The 14,933-nt window shown below is 42.6% G+C and overlaps 1 long non-coding RNA gene and 1 pseudogene across 1 annotated transcript in view; both read left to right on the plus strand.

Moving 5' to 3' along the window:
- The window catches only part of LOC138242516 (zinc finger protein 271-like), a 681,240-nt pseudogene that overhangs the window by 441,090 nt on the left and 225,217 nt on the right, over positions 1-14,933 (plus strand).
- Positions 4,730-14,933, plus strand: part of LOC138242858 (uncharacterized) — a 96,380-nt gene continuing 86,176 nt past the window's right edge. Inside the window, exon 1 of the long non-coding RNA XR_011191716.1 lies at positions 4,730-4,759. This is a non-coding gene — a long non-coding RNA (uncharacterized lncRNA). The remainder of the gene's footprint in view (positions 4,760-14,933) is intronic.

A 14,933-nucleotide genomic window follows, 5' to 3' on the forward strand; every position in this document is an offset into this window, starting at 1 on the left:
CCATCGCAATACAACAGAAAGAGCAATTAGCTTTTCCCTATGAATTCTCTCATGCCATATTCAGAGGGTCATATTTTAAAAATGGTACAGCAACATTTCCTGAAGTTCAGGATTTTGAGAGTCTGTTACATTGTGTCTCACACCTCAGTGGCAGAATTGTGAGACGATTTTATAATCAGGAGGGAGGGTCATAGCAATAAGCAGAAAGTGTCATCACCCTTTGCTCATCCTCCGTTAACCATATATTCACATATGCCATGTTCTAAATGTCCCATTGTAAACTGCTATAATAACATTTCTTGCAAAATGCAAGATTTTGAGACTTCACGTTTTGCCTTTGTCTTATTTACTTGTTGTCTAACATGCCAGTTTGTGTTATTGTGAGTTTTGAAAATTGGTTTTCGATTTTCTGAAATGTGTTTCATACAAAAATGCAATTTGGATAATCATTACTTACATATTCCCCTTTACTGGGGATATGTGCAGTAATCAACTCGGATTAGTATTTTTAAAAATTACTATAGAGAGCCATCTACAGGCGAAAGGCGGCATAACATCACAGCAGCAGCATTTAAGGTGGAACAAAAAACGCGAATAAGAAGCTGGCGAATAAGCAGCCAACTTCAGCCTCGTTAATGCAATAGGATTGGGTGAGGTAGAAAAATATTTCTTCCTCTGAATCCTAACATTTTTGTAGGTGTTCTAGGACTTCTCGCCTCAGATAAAGCTGCCAATACATCACTTATTTCGACTCTATCAATATCAGCAGTGTTATCAGTACTGAGCCCTAAGTGTAAGTCCTGTCATCATATAAAAACTTGAATGTATCGACTGCATTCACCTGAAAAAATCTGATAAAATTGAAAAATACATCGGAAACAAATTTGCACTGTTTTTTTTTTCAGATCCAGAAGAGAATCATCATGAGACTCAAAACAGACCTGTTAGTAGTATAAAGCGACACCTTTCGTCAAACTTTTGACAGGTACCACGCCCCCTTTTCCAGCCAATGGTAGTCTGCGGTGGTTGGCTGTCCCGCCCCCTTGCCAGCCAATGGCGTGTTGTTATTTGTGCATGTCCCACCCCCTCAGGAGCCAATGGTGTGTCGTTGTTGGAACTCCCGCCTCCCCCCCAGCCGGTCGGTCCGGAGCCTCAGGGTCCCAAAGCCCCAAGGCAGTGCATCCCTCGCTTTAGGTGTGTGAAAGTGTGTATTGGTTTGTAAGGGGACCATGTCTGCCGTGGGGTTGAGTGCGCTCTATTATAACCCTAGGAAATCGGGTAGTTACGGCGGCGCAGGGAGTCTGGTGCGGGCCGCGAGATCCCGGGGTGTGAGCGGCGCTAGCCGTGGCCGGGTGGCCGAGTGGTTGTCCGGCCAGGCTGCTTATACGCTGCACAAGCTGAGTCTCAAAAGCAGCAGGGGTGCAAGCACACACACACACACTGACTGCGTAAAGTCTCACGGAAAGAATTCGCAGGACAAACACCATGTGAAATGTGAACCGCTTTATTTCAACAGGGGGTTTTCAAACACAGAAACAACGCAGCACACACGCGTTACTGGCTCCTGTTTGCATTCAACAATTAAATGTTGGTGCGGAAAATTAGTTCGGTACACGTAACCACCACCCCAACATTGCTGAGAAACTTTGCGGCATCTGAAAAAGCATTCATAAACCCCTTCCGCTCCCCGTGTCTAAAGCCATGCGAACCACACTGGGCGATCTGATCTAGCAGGGCAAAAAAATTTGCCTGCGTAATCAGCGGGATGGTGTTACCACAGGTTCTGAGCAAAAGACGCTGTATTTTGGAATACACACTGTAGAACCCCCCAGTGTTTTTTCTGTTTGGGAGTGTTAAAAAACCTTATTTTAAAACTGCTTAGCTTTTAAAGTTAAAAGCGACTGGTCTGTGCGTGGGTCTATAGGCCGTTAACCACGCCGCTTGACCCAGTAGCGCCACCACAGCCGTAAAGGAAACCGGTGTAACAACATGTCCGTGTAACTTGTTCCATTCACCTGCAGCCCTGTGTGTAAGGATGCGCCACATGTGTGGCGTTTTTATCATAGTTATCGTAGTTTTCTGATTTTGACAGTTTAGATTTCATTGATTGTTGTGTTGAAAAGTCTTTTATTTTTAACACCGTGTAGTTTTCTGATTTTGAGATGTGGAGCATTGGCGTGGTAATAAAAAGTCTTTTTTTTTCACACAGCCGCTGTATCGACGAGCGGCGAAACAAATGTGGCGGAAACGTCGGACCCTAAGGTGGTGACTGCATCGGAGACGGCTGTTAAGACCCTGACCAAAGCCAGACGTGTCAAGCCTGCGGAGAGAAATCATAACGCCCCTAAAGACTTAGTGTTGGGTGATGTGCTAGATTCAGTGCGCGGTATTACACAGTCACTATCAACGGCGATCAGTAATGAGGTGGCCAAAAAACGAGCTTTAGAGCATCTAAGAGCGGTTTTAGCCGGTGTACAAACCTTGTTTCCAAAACAGATCCAGGTTTTCACCGCTAACCTCTTAGATATAATTTCTACAGAAGATGCAGCTCTAAGCTCAGGATTTCAGACCATGATGATGATATTTCATGCTTCATTGGTGCAAAACCCCGGTGATAAATGACTAAACATGCGGTCTAAAAAGTGTTTAAAAGACCGAGCGCTTGCCAACAGCAAGCGTTTGTACATAAATAAAAGAATTAAACTGGCAAAAGCATGTTTGTTGCGTCGTCAAAGATTCAGAGAGAGGCATCAGATTTCCCAAGGGCCGCCCGAACCACGCAATGAGAATGCCGTGGTAGAAAATAACTTAAGGCCCGAGGTTGTTGTAGCAGAACAGGATGTCGGTAACCGAGAACCGGTTGTACTGAACGATCTGAATCAGGTTGGTAGCGGTGCAGGGGCGAATAGAGACCCCTTAGTTTTCCTGGACCGTATACGTAGTTATAACAGGTCTTATAATAATTTTAGAGCAACAGAGCACCATGAAGAATTTCGTTTTGTTAATCTCGACAGAATAACCTCGTATGTACAGGCTATAGACGCTGTGCATGGTGCAGTCCAGAGAATATTGGATGAACTTTCTCCAAACATCGGGGCGAATGATTTTGTACAGCTGCGTTTGACTGCGGGTGGTTTTAACAAGCCCTTGTTCTCACGCAGGAGACACCCCGGAGAATTAAATGCTGCCGATTTTTTAAGCCACATCTCGGACCTCTTACAGAGCCACACAGAGGTTCTCACCAATGACAGCCACCGCTTAGTGGTGACGATAGTTAGGAATATGCAGGGGGGTGCCCGCTAAACGAATGCACAAAGAGTTGGGTTTTCCAGAGAATCGGAAAATTAGTTTGTCAGACATTACCGCTTTTGAAAAACATTTAAAGGTGGTCATTAAAATTTTGTACCACGACCAGGGTGATTGGAAATATTTTACAACGGGACCCACACCACCAAATTTCTAAAATACTTTTTGTTCTACTGCATGAAGAGCATTTTTATGGGGTTTTAAATATTAAAGCTTTTGTGGGGGCGGCGTATTTTTGCACTAACTGCCATGTGGCGTATAGCCACAAGAACGCACACGCCTGTGTTAAAGCTTGTAAAACCTGTTTAGATCCCCAGTGTTGCAAAATTGATGCCGAAATTCAGAATTGCCCGGCCTGTAAGATCTTTTGTCGTAGCTCTCAGGGGTTGGCAAGACACTTGCGGAATGCAGCGACGGGTGTGAGTAAGTGTGAGCGCAGGGTCTTTTGTGAGAAATGTCGGGTTTATAACCTCGCAAGTCACAAATGTAAAGAGAAACTGCTCGCGTTGTAACAACGTGATCGACACCCCAGACACAGATTTGTGCTACATACCGCCTTTGGACAACCCCAAAATTTCAAACAAGTACATTTTTTTCGACTTTGAATGCATGCAAGAAACAGGGACACACATACCAAATTACGTCCATGCCCTTCATATTGACAAACGAAGCTGGGAATTTTATGGTGAAACTTGTCTAAAGGATTTTGTGTGTAAATTTATCGATAGACGTTTTAAAAACCATACGTTCATATCGCACAATGGCAAGGGATATGACAATTACCTAGTGATCAGACAGTTGTTAGCTGAAAAGATGGACGTTGAACTAATTAATCAGGGTGGCAAGATAATGTGTATGACTGTAAAAGCTCTGAACATCAGATTTATCGATTCTTTAAACGTTCTACCTATGAAATTAAGCAAACTGCCGGCCGCCATGGGGTTCCCTGGGGCTAAGGGGAATTTTCCACACTTGATGAACACTTCAGAAAACCAAAATTATGTCGGACCGATGCCGCCGCCAGAACTTTACGGCGTTAACTACGTGCTGCCGAGCAAGAAAGCCGAGTTTTTGGTTTGGTAAGAAGAATGCAGGGGAAGTGTATTTAACTTACAGAGAGAGTTGAAACGTTACTGCCAGTTGGATGTGGCAATTCTAAGAGAAGGCTGTATCAGGTTTCGGGACGAGGTCATGAATATGACCAGACAGACACGCGTGACTGAGTCAGGGGCCGCCTGCGTTGTCTGCATCGACCCCTTTCAGTTTGTGACCATCGCTAGTGTCTGCATGGCCATGTTCAGACTTATGTTTTTACAGGAAGAGACGATTGCGTTGCTACCCCATGAAAATTACCACCGCCAGCAAAAACGATTTTCTACACCCAGCATTCAATGGCTTATGTACATCGAACACACAGAGCCCATTAAAATCCAACACGCGTTAACCACGGCCGGTGAGTTCAAGGTTGGCCCATATTTTCTGGATGGTTATGCTGTAATTGACGGAGTGCCGACAGCCTTTGAGTTCAACGGTTGCTTTTTTCACGGTTGTAGCGTTTGTTATTGTAAAAACGATTTTAATCCGCTGACAAACACTACTTTTGGTTGGTTGTACAGAAAGACGATGGTGAAAATTAATTTTCTCAAAATGAGAGGTTTTAACGTGCGTGTTTTGTGGGAGCACGAGTTCAGAGACATGCTTGTTGAAAATGGAGACTTGGGTAAATTTCTAACAGCTGCGCAGTTACCAGAGGCCTCTGCAACCGCGCGAGTCGCTTTTTGGGGGGGAGAACAAATGAGATTTGTTTGCATTACACAGCGCAGCCCGGTGAAAAAATCCATTACTATGATTTCACCAGTCTGTATCCATTTGTGAACAAAACTAAAAAATACCCACTGGGGCACCCCCGAATAATTTATAAAAACTTAAATTATTTAAAACAATATTTCGGTTTAGCAAAGGTGAAAGTTTACCCACCCAGATGTTTGTACTTTCCAGTTCTTCCAACCAAAATTGACAAAAAAACTGTCAACACTGTCGTACATGTGGTGAAACAAAACAGACCACCCCCTGTGAGCACGGTGATGAAGATCGCGCCTTGACTGGTGTCTGGTGCGCCCCTGAATTATGGCCTTAGATCTGGGGTATAGAGTGGGTAAAATTTATGAAATTAGGCATTTCGAAAAGGCCTCACACGATCTTTTTACAGACTACATCAAACTGCATCTGAAAGGGAAACAGGAAGCTTCGGGGTTTCCAGAGGGGTGTACAGATGTCGCGAAACAACAAAGATATATCAGCGAATATTATGAAAAAGAGGGTGTCCGGCTGGACCCCAGCAACATTAAAAAGAATCCGGCCAAAAGACAGCTTTCAAAAATTGCCTTGAACAGTTTGTGGGGGAAGTATGGACAAAGAGACAATTTACCACAGACCACCATTGTGAGAAACCCCGATGAATTGTTCAGGTACTTATTTACGCCATATCATGAGGTGTCAGCCTGCAAGTTTATCAATGAAAACACAGCCTGTGTTATGTGGAAACACACTAAACACTAAACACCACTATATAGGCCATTCAAACACTAACATTTTCATCGCTAGCTTTACAACCGCCTTTGCCCGCTGGGAGTTATACAATCTGCTAAATGCTTTGCAAGGCCGCTGTCTGTACCACGACACAGATTCCGTTATCTTTGTGAGCCGGGAGGGTGAGTGGAATCCGGGGCTGGGTGACTATTTGGGTGAGCTGACCAGCGAAATCGATGCTGGACAACACATCACCGAGTTTGTATCAACAGGACCCAAGTCGTACGGGTACAAGCTGTCTGGTGGGAAAGCCTGTTTAAAGGTGAAAGGCATTACGCTCAATGTGAACAATTGTGAAAAAGTTAACTTTGAGAGTCTGCGGGACTTGGTTTTTGACTATGGCGTTAACCCTTATGCAGAGTGCCGGGAATTTAAACACATTTCTATTCAACAGCCGATGATCGTGCGTGTTAAAAAGGATTGGCGCAGTGAGACCCGGACCTTAAAGAAAACCCAGAAGGTGGTGTACGACAAGCGGGTGCTGCAAGAAAATTTGACATTGTTGCCCTACGGATATTAACACGATGGATGTCAGGTTAAAACACCCTTTTTCATGCATTTTGTTCTGACCCTCGAATTGCGGTAAAAGTTATTTTATAAAACAGCTCTTGGAGAACAGTGATACCGTTATGACTCGTAAACCCGAAAACATAGTCTGGTGTTACAGCTGCTGGCAACCTCTATACGCTGAGTTGCTTGTGAAATTTCCATACATTCAGTTTATAGAAGGGCTACCGACGTCGTTTTCCGACGACCAGCTACTGCCACCGGATAGAGTAAATTTGATTATAGTTGATGATTTGATGGAGTCTGCGTGTGAAAATAATGAGATAGAAAAAGCTTTTACAAAATACGTACACCACCGAAACCTCAGCATCATGTATATCGTCCAAAATGTGTTTTGTCAAGGCCGGAAAAGTAGAACCATAGCGTTAAATACAAAGTACATGGTGCTGTTTAAAAACCCTAGAGATAAACTACAGATTCCAACCCTGTCACGGCATATGTATCCCGGTAAAGCCCGATTTTTTTGGAAGCGTTTGATGACGCTACTAAAAAACCTTTCGGTTACTTGTTGGTGGATTTAAATGCCGACACCCCAGATGACTATCGCTTGTGAACAGGTCTTTTCCCCCCAGATGTACCCGTGGCTTATGTATTTAAAGAATCTAAAAGTCGGTGATCTCGCAACCACAGACTCAGTCAAAAAAACACGTTCGGGCCGTCGTCATGTCTTCACGCATTCGGAGAAACCTGACACTTACATTTTCTGGTAAAAGCCAGCCCCAGTCACCGGAAAGCTATTCTCTGTGGGGCTTCAGATGATCTTGTACAGGGAATAGCTAAGCCTGCTAAGCAGTTTGGGACCCTGAAGAGAAAGCATAAGCTTTTAAAGACTTTGAGTCAAAGGGGTCTTTTTCTTAAAAGAAAGAGACTCTTGGTGAACCAGTCCGGCAGTTTTATCGGGACACTGTTGAGTATTGTAGTACCATTGATTACGGAGCTTCTACAACACCGATAATGGACCACAATGAAAAAAAATGTACCTTGTACCTCAAAAACAGCTCGATCGACTCCTAGACTGGTCCGGCAAAGAAACCGATGTGAGAAAAATAACAACCCGCAGGTTGGATGACGAAATGAGAGACATTTTTTAGAACTCGCATCTGCCTGAATATGAAAACGTGAAATTATATAATCAGCTGTTACAACGGTATTTGACATTAGTATGCCAGGAAGTTTCTGAAGAGGGGACTTTAACTGTTGTACGACCCGAAAATGCACCCGCCGATCTATCACACGCATTACCACAACAGCCGTCATCGACCGACGCTGACTTTGGGTATATTTTAGACAGTGCATCTCAGTGGTTCCAGAGAAATGCCGAGATATTGTTAAAGACTGTGGCACACAATAAACCGTTAATAGCCGGGAATTAAAGAAAATTTGTGTACAAGGGGGCACCCGTTGAGGGCTCTCACATGATTGATCTTGTCAGGGCTCTCACACAACAGCAATCAGTTGAGGCCGGTAAGAAGCTAAAAGATTGGGATGTGTTCACAGGGGCAATGGCCGAAATCAACGTACCGGGCACCTTGCTAGCCAATGCTGGTAACTGAGAGCTACTAAAACTCAAGTCTGCCCCACTGTGGTGTGCAGCGTCTGTCAAAACTTTAAAACCCCATGTCCCACCCCCTTTTCAACCAATGGTGTTGTTATAGGGTGGATGTCCCTCCTTCCCCCACAGAGCAGTAGTGTGATAGAGAGGTTTAACCAAACTATTAAAACAAAAATGTGGAGGTACCTGACACACAAAAACACCTTTCGATATATCGATCTGTCTGATCTTATTTACTTTTATAATCATAGTTACCACATGACTATTAAACGACCCACGGCTTCTGTTACGACTGATAACTCCCTTGAGATGTGGAGAACCGTCTATGGCGAACACTTTAAGCGAAAACCGTCAAAGTTTTCATTTAATGTAGGTGATCATGTGCGGGTGTCCAAAATAAAAGGGAATGTTTGAGAAGGGGTATGAACAGACCTTCACAGATGAAATTTTCATTGTCAAAGAGCGGACCACGGCTCTGAGACTCTATTACAAACTGCAGGACTACGCAGGCGATGACATTAAGGGCTCTTTCTACACAGAACAGCTACAGAAGATAAACCCCAATTCTGAGAGCGTCTTTCGCATCCAAAAGATTAAAGCAGCCAGGGGGCATGAAAAAAACAAACAGATTTTGGTAAAGTGGCGCAGATAGAGCGATAAATTCAATAGTTGGGTAAAGGCTTCCGAGGTCAAAGAAATATAGAGGTGCTGAAAAATGAACCCCAATGTCTTCTAGGTTACGCTGGCCAGTAATTCATCCTCAAAGATGTTTCCAAAGAACACCAGCGCGTGCTTCACAGAGCATCTGGCAAAGGCGATTGACCTGGACAGGGGCTGGGAAGTGGGTCTGGTCGAGCTGCACTATCCGCATACGCTAAACACGTTTGATCAAGATGAAGATTTTCTGTCCATATAGTCTAATCGCTGATGAACATGTACCTTACCTAGAGGGTACTACTGCAATATCGATCAGCTCATACATGAAATAAAACGTGCTGTGGAAAAAGTTCTGTTAAACCTCTCTATTACACTAACCTTCACATCACTGGCCATAATGAATTGTTCAATATTCTCACATTTGAGAAAATTTTGGAAGGTCCTGTTAAGAAATTCTTTTCTGTCATCAGTTTGTAGCATTTTAGGAGTACGACCCTCTTGAAATATATTTCGGAAATCACTTGTCACGACACCTCCAGACTTATAACATGTCTATATGTGAGGAGATGTAACAGAAACCATCGTTGAACTCACTGTAGTCTCTCATGTTCACCAAGTCGGCCTGCCACTGCCAGTCCATTTCAGGTACCAGCGTCCTGCTTCTCTTAAAGCTCACACGTGCTGGCTTGTGTAGAATATAAGCCAGCTGGCCGGACAACCAGTCTGATACCCGGCCGCGGCTGGCGCTCACACCCCGGGAAGTTGTGGCCCTCACCAGACTCCCCACGCTGCCGTAACTTAGTTGGCAAGACCTGGGTTCAAGCCTATACAGTGAGGCACGAACTAGGGCGGGAGCGGCAAGTGCACAAGCCCTAGAACCTGAATCCATTACAATAACAAAAGGACAGAATTAAATGGGGTTAATTTCGAAATCGCAAATATGAGATACCATAGCGCGTTTTTTTTCCACTTCCTGGCGGAAACGGGCTTCCGTAGTTTTGTGTATTCTTGATGCATCACAAGGAGGTACAGATGCAGCCATTCAAAGTGCGCGGTACAGACACGTACCGGAAGTAATTGGCTACGGCGTCGCGCATCGTGACGCATGATGATGCGGGGTACCGCGGTATGTGATTGGTTGACCGACAGGGGCACTCGTAGTCCGTTGGTCTGTCGTAGAAAGACTTACAGTACAGTAAACGTCTTTACTGTGCCCGTTGTATATATTGAATTTTACCACTGAAGGGAAATCTTAGTAGCTGAGCATAAAAAAAATAGGAGCTCAGTCAATTCTTATGGAATGTGTTTCCTTTCTTCTTTTTTTCAGCATGGAATACAGCTGTTACTTGATTCATATGGATGCCTGGTTCTGCCGGGGATTCAAAACATTTTTTATTTTATTTTTTTAAATCGGGTATCAAAGGGAATAGGCAGTATAACCCTGTTCATGCACAAACTGTGGCATGTTACATTGATTTGGGTGTCTCCTCTTGCCAGAGAGCTCTAAATTGCATTTTGAGTGCGGTTTTTGACTTTTTTTAAAATTGCATTTTGGGCACAGACAGCACATACAATGGTTAATGAACTGCGCCAAGAAATTTAAAATAGTATTCTTTAGGTGTGAGGGTAGGAGTGGACCGCAGCAGGCTTAATCAGCAAACCAGGAAAACAAAGAACAGGACAGGTGAGATGTGTATCCAGAAAGCGAGTGATCAGAAAAAGGAAATGGTGTTACGCCCAGGTTTTCGACCCAATTGTTTTAACTTGCTAATGCATCAGACACATTTCCTGGCGTATTGTGTTTTAAATAAAATAGGAGTGTCTTTCCCTGGCATTAGCTCATCGGTATAGTGTAAGTTTTATCTGTACCATATCATACAGTATATAGGTACAGAATTCAAGCTGCACCACTGTATCGCTTTGGTAAGGAGATGGACAATGACCAAAATCACGAAGACTCTCTCACACCAAATAATGAAGATGAAAAGAAACGGGAAGTCAACACGGGACATTGTACAGCAGTTGGCTTTGATGGACATCTTCGTTTCTGAAAGCACAGTGAGAAGGCATTATAAAGGGGAGAGGAGGCAAAGAGAATCTAAACCGAGGACGATTCAAAGGTAAATACATTTCTAAAAATACCTTTCTTGCATGTAAATACAACTACGCACATTATTTTTAAAACTAACTGTTGATCTCTTTTTTTTCAAGTCCTATTGTGCGAGCTATCGACAAACTGACTGATGAAAATGATGAGCTACCGGCGATGCAAGTCCAAAGACGGCTCTGGGCTGACCTCGGTGCGACCATTAGCCCGACATCGATAAGAAGAGTACGCAGGAGGCTTGGATGGAGATACAGAAAAACCAACACATGCCCCATGATAAGACTAAAAAACAAAGAGGAAAGACTCAAGCAAGCGCTCCAATGGATTGAACAGGGGGAGGCATTTCAGGATGTACTTTTTACCGACGAAACAACAGTGGCTCTGGAACAGTTTAGAACAATGGCATTTTGCAAAAAGGGGAGACATGTGGACAAGCCAAAGCCCAAACATCCACTGAAGGTTCACGTCTGGGGGGGTATATCTAGAAGAGGCCCGGGACCACTTATTTTCGAAGGAATTATGGACCGTGTATTCTTCGAGGAAGTCGTGGTCACACACCATGCCGCCCCATATATCAGGGAGCAGTTTGGATCAAGGCACCGTCTCTTTCAAGACAACGATCCGAAACACACAGCAGCAAGGGCGAGGCTTATAGCAGAAGGAGTGAACTGGGTGAAAACTCCAGCCGAATCACCAGATCTAAATCCGATAGAGATGGTTTGGCATTCGTTGAAAGACTATGTTCGGAAAACTGCTAAGCCCGTCACAAAGCAGGAACTGATCGATGCGATCTATAAATTCTGTGAGGAAGAACTGACCGAACAAAATTGTAACAATTTCATTAACAGGCTGTTTCGTGTTCTTCCTAGGATTGTTGACCAGGGCGGAGGACATTCGGGAATGTAAGTCTGAGAAAGAGTCTCACATTTGTGGACAGTCTGTCCACAAACAAAACATGTAAAAAAAATGTAAAAAAAACAATTACTTTTTGTCAATGAAAACCGGTGTGTGTGTGTCTCTCTCTGCTGGATGTCCCTCTCACTCTCTGCTGAATGAATAAAAGCATTTTATTAAAAACGCATTTGCGTTTGTCTGGTATTTACTTTGGTCCCTTTTAACTGTTTTTCCATCTACTTTATTGCTTTGAGATGCCACTTTTAAAGGTGAAATGTTAAATAAAGTTTATTATTGTTATAGAGAAACATGATCAGATTTTCCCTGGTTCAGAAAAAAAGATCTAAAGTGCTACACATAACTTTCTTAATTCGATGTATTTAAAGCAGTGAACTACTGTAGGTGTAACATAACATTCAGACGTACAATCGAGAATAGTTTTGTGGTGTTTGTTTAGATGAAACGTATAACGTAACAAAATTAAAGACGATTAAAATCTGTAATCTTTCCACTTGTACTGTATGTCATCGGAAAGTTTCTGCTTTGTGTAAGGATGGTATCAAAAAGCAATCTTAAGTGGTGAGAAAGCTGTGCTCAATGTATTTAAGGGACTTAAAAGTAAAAGGAGATGCTTCATATTGCTTGACTAATTTTAAAAACTAAGTTTTAAATGCAGACGCTCCCTCGGTGCCGCGCCGGGTGTAAATATCAAAATATACATTCGCCCCAGGCAGAGGCCGAAGAGCGCCCGGCTGGGGTGCGTGGGGAAGAGCATTACAGGAATGAAAGGCGGGGTATAGGAAGGCGTTCAGTCTGGGCAGGTATAGATTACACTTTTCTAAAACGTACTTGAAAAATAAAAATGATTACAATCTAATCCTTCCACGTTTGATCCCAAAATCCCAAGAGATATAAATCTAAATGGGTAGAAAGTTATGCTGAAAGTTTATTAAGATACTTAGAAGACAAAGATACTGTATCAATTTATGTTGCATTAGCCTGATTATGATAAAAAAAACACAATTAAACACACGTTTGCGATTTAAATCAATATAAATGTTTATATTGTAACGCATACTGTCCAGCCTCCATTTCTCTATAAAAATTTACTCTATCACACACACACACAATAGAAGCAGGAAGCAGAAGCAGGGACCGTTGTCAGAAGGCAAGAAGGTGACTATTCATTGTTATCAAAAATGACTTAGAATCGATCATGTTGTGATATTTTGAAATAAAAAAAAAGTCAATTGACTGTCCCTACTATCGCTATTCTATTTTTTTGAAGTAATGTTTGTTAAGAGAAAAGTCCAGCACCAGCTGGATTTGAACACACAACCCGTGAGTTGGTAATCGGGCACGTAGACCAGTAGGCTACAAGGGAAGTCACATGAAGAGAGAGGCGAAACAGCCCTACACAGCCCTGTCGCAGTACACGAATATAATCATATCGTTATTCAATTTTTTTGATACGCGATTCCATATTATATTAGCAGAAAAGCTTAAAACTACCACTTTTTCACATGCTATTTCACATGCTAGTTAAATACTTGGATGCTTAAAATCGTTAGGGAGAAATGGAATACCAGTGTGTATTTTTCCTTTAAAGTACCGATTCCTGGAATCTGACTGGCTGACACCCTTCTGAAGTGATTCCATAAAATCTGGTATACGGAAAAGAAAGCGTTGATACATACAAGTATCTTTTAATACAGTCTTTGCTGTGCTCTTGAGGATCCTTGTGATATTTTGAGCTCTAGTTGAATGATAGGTGTCGCATTTTAAATCATTTTCGTAGTTAGAAATTATGAAACGCCCTGTTAAAAGCAAGGGAGTTTTTATGCCCGTTGAAGTAAAACAAAATGCCTGACAAAGTATGGCTTGGACAGATTCCAAGTGCTTGTACAAATGTGCTAAAGAAATTATACTTTGAGTATACAGCTTGTCCAAAATCATTCATTATTAATACTATTAGTAACATCTTCGGTAAAGGCTTTGATGCATAAATATTTCTGATAAAGGTAGGTTGTGTATTTTTGTCCAACTGAGCAATCTTGCTTTAATAAAATATACGAACATTTTAATGACTGATGATTAACATGCTGTAATACACAGTTCAAAATTAAAAGCTCAAATGCTGTACATGAGAGGTTAAGCTCCCCCCGGCGGTTTTACAAGGTGACGCGGATAGTTTCCGGCATGGCATCAAATGACGCGATTAACCGCGTGATACTGCGTGACACCGCGACACGCCTACCGGGGTATGCTGCGGAATACCCCACCCATTTTGAATGGCTGCATCTGTACTCTTCTCTTTACCGCACGTATGGAGTTTGGGTCTGATCGAGCTCGTTACTCGTCACTCACGCAATCTACTACCTAATCCAATACAGCCCTTTATTTGGCTTTAAACTCCACCTGTTACCCCTCACACTCAATGTTTCAGAAAAAGGGTTTTAATTTAAACTTTGCCCAGCAGTGTTTGAGCAGACAGAAGAAATAGAAGCGCCATTCGCGCCAGTTTAGCATAGTAACCACTAACTCCAATAATCCACTAATTATTATTATTATTATTATTATTATAAAAGCAAAAGAATCCCAGCTTCTGCATAAAAAAAAAAAAACTATTGATATAGTGCATCCCCAACACTGGCTGAAGACGCTGTGTGTGTCAGCGGTTATATAGGACAGGACTCGGCGAGCTGCAGGTGAAACTCATTGCTCTGCGCTCCCCGTGCGGAATGCGCGTCTCCTCCCTCCAGACTCGTCACACCGCCTTCTACAGCGGGAAAAAAAACTCCCCTTTACTGTCTTCATACATCCCTCTTAAATCCCAGGAACTGAGTCAGTACTGGGTTTCTCTGTTCGAGATTACAAGCGGAAACAATTAAAGCGCTGAAAGCAGGAAGTTATTTCTGCTCGTAGGCATAAACGTGTAAAAATACATTTTCTGATTCCTAAAACCTAATAAAATCCATGTAAGTCTCCCTTTTGTTCCCAATGCACATAACTGAATATAAACCAGTCAAGTTCAGGTACTTTTCTGATGTATATGAATACACTAGTTCTGGCGCAGCTGTTACAACAAAGATACTTACGAACTATTTTTTTCATACGAGCTCTTGCCGTTTTAAAATTGAATATTTTTTCATTTCGCTAAATCACACGAAACACCAACAACACTCATCATAAGCATCTGACCAATCACATTCCTGAATTTTAAAAGTATTTAGTATTTATTTTTAACTTGTTTTATTTAAA

This window comes from Lepisosteus oculatus, chromosome 14 (genome assembly GCF_040954835.1).
Source record: "Lepisosteus oculatus isolate fLepOcu1 chromosome 14, fLepOcu1.hap2, whole genome shotgun sequence".
In the NCBI taxonomy this organism is placed as follows: domain Eukaryota; kingdom Metazoa; phylum Chordata; class Actinopteri; order Semionotiformes; family Lepisosteidae; genus Lepisosteus; species Lepisosteus oculatus.